This window comes from Chiloscyllium punctatum, chromosome 36 (assembly GCF_047496795.1).
Source record: "Chiloscyllium punctatum isolate Juve2018m chromosome 36, sChiPun1.3, whole genome shotgun sequence".
Classification (NCBI taxonomy): Eukaryota; Metazoa; Chordata; class Chondrichthyes; order Orectolobiformes; family Hemiscylliidae; genus Chiloscyllium; species Chiloscyllium punctatum.
This window is the reverse complement of record NC_092774.1, coordinates 58,381,947-58,390,259: the sequence shown is the minus strand read 5'-3', so window position 1 is coordinate 58,390,259 and position 8,313 is coordinate 58,381,947.

Below are 8,313 nucleotides of genomic sequence, written 5' to 3'. Positions count from 1 at the left end.
GTACTGATGTTACTAAACCCTGTTTTGTTAACGTCATAGAGTCATACAGATGTACAGGACAGAAACAAGCCTTTAGGTCCAACTCGACCACTCCAACCAGTTATCCGAACCTAATCTATCTTATTTGCAGCACTTGGCCCATGTCCCTTCAAACCTTTCCGATTCAATACCCATTCAGGTGCCCTTTAAATGTTGCAGTTGTACCAGCCTCCCCCACTTCCTCTGGCAGTTCATTCCATACCCACACCTCCCTCTGCATGACAACGTAGCGCCTGAGGTCCATTTAATATCTTTCACCTCTCACCCTAAGCTCTGCCCACTAGTTATGGACTACCCCACCCCAGGGAAAAGATTTTATCTATTTATCCTATCTGTGCCCCTCATGATTTTACAAACTTCTATAAAGTCATCCCTCAGCCTCCGATGCTCCAGGGAAAACAGTCCCAGCCTTTTGAGTCTCTCCCTGTAGCTCAGATTCTGCAACCCTGGCAACATTCTTGTTTCTGAACCCTTTCAAGTTTCACAAAATCCTTCCGATAAGAAGGAGACCAGATTACATACAATATTCCAAAACTGGCCGAACCAGTTCCTGCACAACCTCAACATGACATCCCAACTCTAAAACTCAATGCTCTGATCAGTAAAGAAAAGCCTTCCAAATACCTTATTCACATTAATAGCATAGAGGTGGAACAAGTGGACAGTGTCAAGCTCGTGGGAGTGATCATCCACAATACGCTTTCTTAGACTCTTCATGTGGACGCACTGGTTATTAAAGGTTGTTGCTGGCGATCAGAGTCTAGATTAGAGTGCTGTTGGAAAAGCACAGCAGGTCAGGCAGCATCCAAGGAGCAGGAAAATCGACATTTCGGGCAGAAGCCCTTCATCAGGAAGGGTACATTCGCCTGTACCTGTGTTTTTGCGGCTGTTTACCTATTATTTACTTAACTATGCTACTTCGCTCTGTGATCTGACTGTATTGCTCACAAGACAAAGGTTTTCACTGTGCCTCAGTACACGTGACAATAAATTCAATTCAATTCAATTTGCTATCCTATCTAACTGCGACTTTACTTTCAAGGAGCTACGAACTTGAACTCCAAGGTCTCTTTAATCAGCAACACTCCCGAGGAGCTTTCCATTAAGTATGTAAGTCCTGCTCTGATTTGCCTTTCAAAAATGCAGAACCTCATATTTATCAAAATAGAACTCCATCTGCCACTCCTAAGCCCATCTGATCCAGGTCCCATGTACTCTGAGGTAACCTTCGCTGTCCACTACACCTCCAATTTTCGTGTCCTCTGCAAACTTACCAATTATACCTTCTATTTTCATATCCGAATCATTTATATAAATGACGAAAAGTAGCGGACCCAGCACTGATCCTTGTGTGGCACACCATTGGTCACTGGCTTCCATTCTGAAAAGCAAGCCTCCACTACCACCCTCTGTCTTCTACCTACAAGCCAGTTCTGCATCCATATGCTCATAAAATTGACCATCTGTTGGGAAGATTTTGCAAATTATCCCGAATCACAGTAAATCAACACATCAACACTGGATAGAGACTACCTGTCTGCACACCTTTTGAAAGTATATTTTCTGGTTCATCAAATGATCAACAGGAATTAGAGGAACAAAATTGCAGGGAGACTAGGGAGACTGGCAGGAGCATTAAGATTGTCATATTAAGGGATTTTAATTTTCCTAATGTGCACTGGGACGGCGAGAGTGTTAAGGGCTTAGATGGGTTGGATTTGCTAACTGCGTCGAGGAATGTCTCCTCAAGCAGTAGAAAGAGGGTACTACTCGGGCAGGGGCAAAACCCAACCCTGCTCTTGGGAATTGGGGCAGGACAATTAGAGGAGGTAACAGTGGGGGGCACTACAGGACCAGAAACCATGGATCTGTTAATATTGAAATAGTTGTAGAGAGGGACAAAATTGGTCCACAGATTCAAGTTCTAAATTGGGGCAAGGGGAGTTTTGATGGAATTAGACAGGAGCTGAATGGAATAGTTTGTTTGCAGGCATTGGGACCGCTGGCAAGGAGGAGGCTTTTAAAAGTGACATGGCAAGAGTTCAAGGTCTATATGTTTCTCTGAGTGTGAAAGGCAAGACTGGCAGCAATAGGGACCCTGGATGAAAATAGCTATTGAGGCTTTGACCAGAAAAAAGAAGGAGTCGTGGCTAAGGTACGGGCAACTTGGATCAAGAGACTCCCTGAAGGTGTACAGGGAGTACAGGAGTTTACATAACAAGGAAATCAGGGGAGCGCAAAAGTGGTGCGAGAGAGCCTTGACTGAGAAGATGAGGGTGCATTCAAAAATGTTTTAACTTGAGAGTGAGAGAAAATAGGACTCGTCAAGGACCAAAGTGGATACTTTTGTATAGAACTGTAGCAGATGGGCGAGTTTGTCAATGAATATTTCTCCTCCGTGTATAACGTGGCGAAAGATATGAAGACTTGGGGAGTCGAGTGGTAATATCTTGGGGACAGTTCATATCACAGTAGAGAAGGTGTTCGATGTATTAGAATGAACGAAAGTGTCTCAATCTCCACGTCCTGACTCAATATATCAAGAACACTACAAGAGGTCGGAGAAGATTTTGCGGGGGCCCTGGCTGATATTTTTGCATCATCATTCGCCAAGGGTGAAGTCCTGGAAAACTGGAGGATAGTGAATGTTGCACCATTATTCAAGAAGGGCTAGAAAGAAAAACCTGAGAACTATAGACCAGAGCGCTTAACATCTATGGTGGGTAAGATACATCTGACCAGGGACTGTCCAAACACAGTGAATGATGGCGAAAGGTTGTTTTTCAGACCAACAGTGCTCCACCGGGATCAGTGGTGGGTCCATTTCTTTTTGTCATTTTAATAGGTTCATATGATGTAGGAGCAGAATTAGTCCTTTTCAGCCTATCGAGTCTGCTCCGCCATTCAGTCATGGCTGATGTGCTCCTCGCCCCATTATACTGCCTTCTCTCCATGTTAATTCAACCCATTATCAATTAAAAGTACACTTAAGTCCTCCATAAATTTACTCACTGTCCCAGGATCTACCTCACTTTGGGATAGTGAATTCCACAGATTCACAATCCTTTGAGAGAAGAAGTCTCTCTTCAACTCTGTTTTAAGTTTGTTATGCCTTATCTTAAGACTATGACCGGTCGTCCTAGAATCCATTCTACGTCTACTATATACACGCCATGTGTCATCTTGAATGCTTCATTTTGATCTCCCCTCATTTTTCTCAATTCGTGAGCGCGTAGGAATAATCCGTTCAATCTCTCTTCACCTCTGTGATCAATGTAGCGAACCTGGTCTGAACTGCCTCCAGTGTCCCAACACCGTTCCTCAAATAAGAGGACCAAGACTGTGCACAATATTCCAGGTGTGGTCTCACCAATACCTTGTGTAGTTGCGACAGTATTTCCTTACCTTTGTCTTTTATTCGTTTAGCTATGAAAGCCGACATTCCATCCAATTTCTTTATTATCTGCTCGAACTGCATGCTCGTCTTCTGCGACTCATGAATGCGTGCATGTATATCTCTCTGCACTGGAGCACCCTGAAATGACTCCCTATTAAGATAATAGGTCGCCTTTTCAAATCTTCGAATCAAATCCATGACTTCGCACTTATACACGTTAAAGTCTATCTGCCATATTTTCACCCACTCTCCTAACCTATCTATCTCTGTTTGTAAGGTTCTTATTTCCTCAATGCAATTTACTATCCAGCCTATTTTTGTGTCATCCGCAAATTTGTCTATACAGCCTTTTATCCCTGTATCCCATTTGTTAATGTCGATTGTAAATAGCAGGGGTCGAAAGACCAAACTCTGCGGCACCCCATTAGTTACACCTTGCCACCCAGGAAAAGAAAAACTTTTACCCCAACTCTCTGTCTTCTGTCCATCAGCCAGTCTTCTATGCAGGCTAATAAATTATCCTATATCCCATATAATCTAAACTTGTGAATTAACCTTTTGTATGGCACCTTTTCAAACACCTTCTTGAAGTCAAGATAAGTTATGTATGTCTACAGCATCCCTATTATCCACTTTGGTTGTTACTTCTTCGAAGAAATCTCTAAATAAGTCAAACATGACTTGCCCTTCGTAAAACTATACAGACTCTAATGGATGGTGGCTTGAGTTTCCAAATGTTCTGATATTGCTTTCTTGATAACTGATTATAACACTTTTCCAACAACACATATTCAGCTAACTGGTCTGTAATTCCCTACATTTTGAGTAAGGGCGTAATTTTAGCTACTTTCCAATCCACTGGAACCTTTCCTGTGTCTATGGAATTTTGGATTACTGTAACCAATGGATCCATTGTCTCTTCTGCCACTTCCTTTAATACTCTTGAATGCAGGCCATCAGGGCCCAGGGAATGTAACTGTCCTCAATCCTAAAAGTTTCTTTTGTACCTTTTCCCTGTCTATGTTGATTGTTCGAAGTTCTACCTTATCTATTGTCTCTGCCTTGCTCGTTCCAACAGGAATAGTACTATTGTCCTCCTCCTTGAAACCTAAGGCAAAATATTGATTCAGTATCTCTGCCAACTCACTGTTAACTCTCCGGTTTCATTTTCCAAGAGGCAAGCATTCACATTAATGACTCTCTTTCATTTTAAATAGCTATCGAAGCTTTTGCTGTCCTGTTTGATATTTTGCACTAGTTTTCTTTCATTATTTCCCATAGCTCTTTTTTGGTAGTTTTTAAATATTCCTTTTATTATGTCTGAATGTTTCCCAATTTCTGACCCTGCCACTGGCCTTTGCAATATGGTATAACGTAGTTTTTGACTTTATATTGTCCTTGACCTCGTTTTTACACCTGGGTGCTTTTTTTGTTTGTTTTACTGCCTTTACCTCGTTCTTTCTCTCTGGGACGTATTTCAGGAATTGAGTAACTCCCTAAGAATCTGGCACTGCTCATCCACTGTCTCACCATTTAGCCTTTCTGCTCAATCTACTCGTGCCAAATCTGTCGTCATCCCGATATAATTCCTTTGTTTAATTACAGAACACTATTGTGGGACTTCACTTTCTTACCCACAAACTGAATTTTGAATTCTATCAGACCATGGTCATTACTCTCTGCAGGACTCTTAACTTTGATGCCATCAATTAATGTCTCCTCATTGCACAATACCAAATCCAGAGTAGGCTGTTCCCTGGTTGACTCCACAACATAGTGCTCTAAGAAACAATCTCCATAATATTCAATGAACTCTGCATCCATGCTACTCTTTGATTCTTGCAATCTATGTGCATATTAAAATCACCTATGATTATTGCTGTATCTTTCCTGTAAGCCTCTGATATTTCCTGGTTTATACCGTGCCCCACTGTACAACCACGGTTTGGGGACCTATAGATTATTCCGAACAAGTACTTCTAACCTTTGCCATTTCTTAATTCTACTCAGATTGATTCCATATCTGATCTCCCATGCTTCTGTCATTTGTCATTGATCCACTCTTTCGCCAGAAAGGCAACACCACCTCCTTTTCCTTTCAGTCTGTCTAACCGAAATGCTGAGTACCTCTGGATATTCAATTCCCAGACCTGGTCTCCTTGTACCAAGTCTCGGTAATCGCTACCAAATCGTAATCTTTTGTTTCTATTTGAACTATTAAAGCATTAGTTTTGTTTTGAGTACTTCATGCATTTATATACCAAGTTTTTAATTTACTTCCACTTTTAAATTCCCCAACTATTTTTATAATTCCTTGGTGCATAAAAATATTCTCCTGTTCTTTCCCTCACCCTTATTGTCTGGTAATCGTCTGCCAGATCACTAACCTGCACTCTTACCTCCTCCAAGTTGGATTTTCTAACTTCAGCTATAACTGAAACTCCCAAGGTTTCTCTTGAGCAGAGACACCGAAGTGTTCAGGTACATAATGCATTGAAAAGTGCATCACACATAGATATGGTGGCTAAGAAGATGTTTAGCACGTTTGCATTCATTGCTCAGACCTTTGAGTCTCGGAGTTGGGAAATCATTTTGAGGTTGTACAAAATGTTGGTGCTGCCTCTTTTGGTGTGATGTTCAGTTCAGCACGCATTGATATAGGAAGAATATTATTAAGCTGGAGAGGGTTCAAATGCTCCTAGGAATGGAGGGTTTGAGTAATAAGGAGAGGCTGGATAAACTGTTTTTTTTTCCATTGCAATGTAGAAGGTTGACTCGTGCATCTGATAGAAGTTTATGCGATCATGAGTGGTATAGATAAGCTGAATAGCAGGAGTTTCTACTCCCGTGGGGTTGGGGATTTGAAGACTGGGGCATATTTTTTGTGGTGAGATGAAAAGGATTTACAAGAAGACATGAAGTGTATTTTTTTTAACAGGGAGTGAAATAAACTTCCAGAGAAAGTGGTGGATACGGGAACGGTTGCAATGTTTAATAGACATTTAGGCAAGTACATGAATAGGACAGATTTTGAGAGGAATGTGCCAAGCACAAGGAGGTGCGACCAATTCAGTTTGGGATTATGGTCGACATGGACTGTTTGGACCAAAGTGTCTGTTTCTGTGCTGTATAACTCTGTGATGAAAAGGACGTTCTCACATCTACCCAGACTACTGTTTATTTTTGATTCCAACATGCTCAACAATAAAGAACGCGTTACACTGCATTCACAATGAGCCTATTATTTTGAACCTAGTTCCCCAGAACATTCCCTGGAGCCCTGGATGAGACTGCGATTCGGCAAGTGAAGGTGTGAACGAAGTCCTGACCAAACAGAGAAGCTGGACAGAGCCAGAACAGATTTCTGGCAGCCTGCTGTCTCAGGGGGTTGGAGGACTGTGTGAATTTATTCACGTACACTCTACAATGAATGACTACGACTGTGTGTGAATGCACAGAGGGTTATACATCTTCCTTTTCCTCTTCCCACACAGAAGTTCTGTGCATCATCTGTGACAATGTCAGGACAATGTGATCTATCCTTCTGAAGCATGGAACCTAAAGTTTTCTTTCACCAACCGTGTCATTACTACGCTCCACACCCCTGCCACATGCTCCTACTCTGCAAGAGTGGATGTATTGTGAAGATTTTATCAGTAGTGTTGATGAGAGACATATTTTACTCCGCTAAACTGATGATTGATTCTGATGGATCTTGGTTCAATTTTGAAATTTACTTGAAATGCCATTGTACGTGAAAGGAAATATAGGAGGTTTGAACATGTCTTTAAGCATAATTTAATGACAGATTTAGAAAACAATTAATAATGAGCAAGTGTGAACTAGTATTTCAGGACTGAACAGTCGCGAAGTAGGATGAAATCACATTGACTTCTCAATTACCCATCTTTCATCACTGATAGAGTACATGATGATCAAGTAACCTGGCGCATTATTATTAACAGCAAATTCCAATGTTCATTTCGAATGAAGATTGCCCAACCATTGCGCTTAAATATGGAACTCCCTGATCTCCAACTTGGTAATTAGCAACCAGGCAAATGAACAGGTCAGAGAGGTCATGGGCATGAAGACACACCAATGGGATTATGGCTGCACCTTTGGGGCAGCGACAGGGGAATGTATGGTCAGTCCTGTCTGGAGAAAGTGGTGGAGCTGAGCAGTCTTTTGGTGGTACCAAGCATCTGGCTGTGCATCTGAGAGATGATAAATAAGCTGAAATTTTCTACTAATGTGCCTGAAGTGGACAGTCCACTTTTTTAAAAAGTATCAAAATTTTAAGAGTTTAATAAGCAATCTCTGTGGATATTTCAAGCCATTCTTTAACTCGTCTCTGAATTTATTCTGGGTGCCTGCGTAAATAAACGGATTTATGCAAGAACTCAGCAACTGAAGCATATACCCGGATTCCTCCAGGATAAAGTATGATATATTATCATCATAAACCGAGTAATAAACAACGTTTGCAATTCGGACATAGATCACTGTTAGAAAAAATACCGAATAAAACAAAACAAAACTACCTGAAATGCCAAAGAGTAAGATAATGGACTTTTTCCGTTTCTCCATCTCTGGGTCACTCGGATTGTCTCCATTGCTCAGGGTGCGGAGTCTCCTGCGGGCTCGATTGGCCGCTAAAATGTGCCTGACAGTCAGAGCATTGAGCAGTAAAATCAGAATGAATGGGAGGCAGGGGACGAGAATGGATCGGATCAAATCATATGCGGCCCACGCCTGTGAGGTACTAAATATTAATTTTAGAACACAGAACCAGGGTACGTCATTAATTCTGTACAGTGGTTCAAATATAAAGTATAAAAACACATTTTTACAACAGCTCAGCATGCAGACGCCCC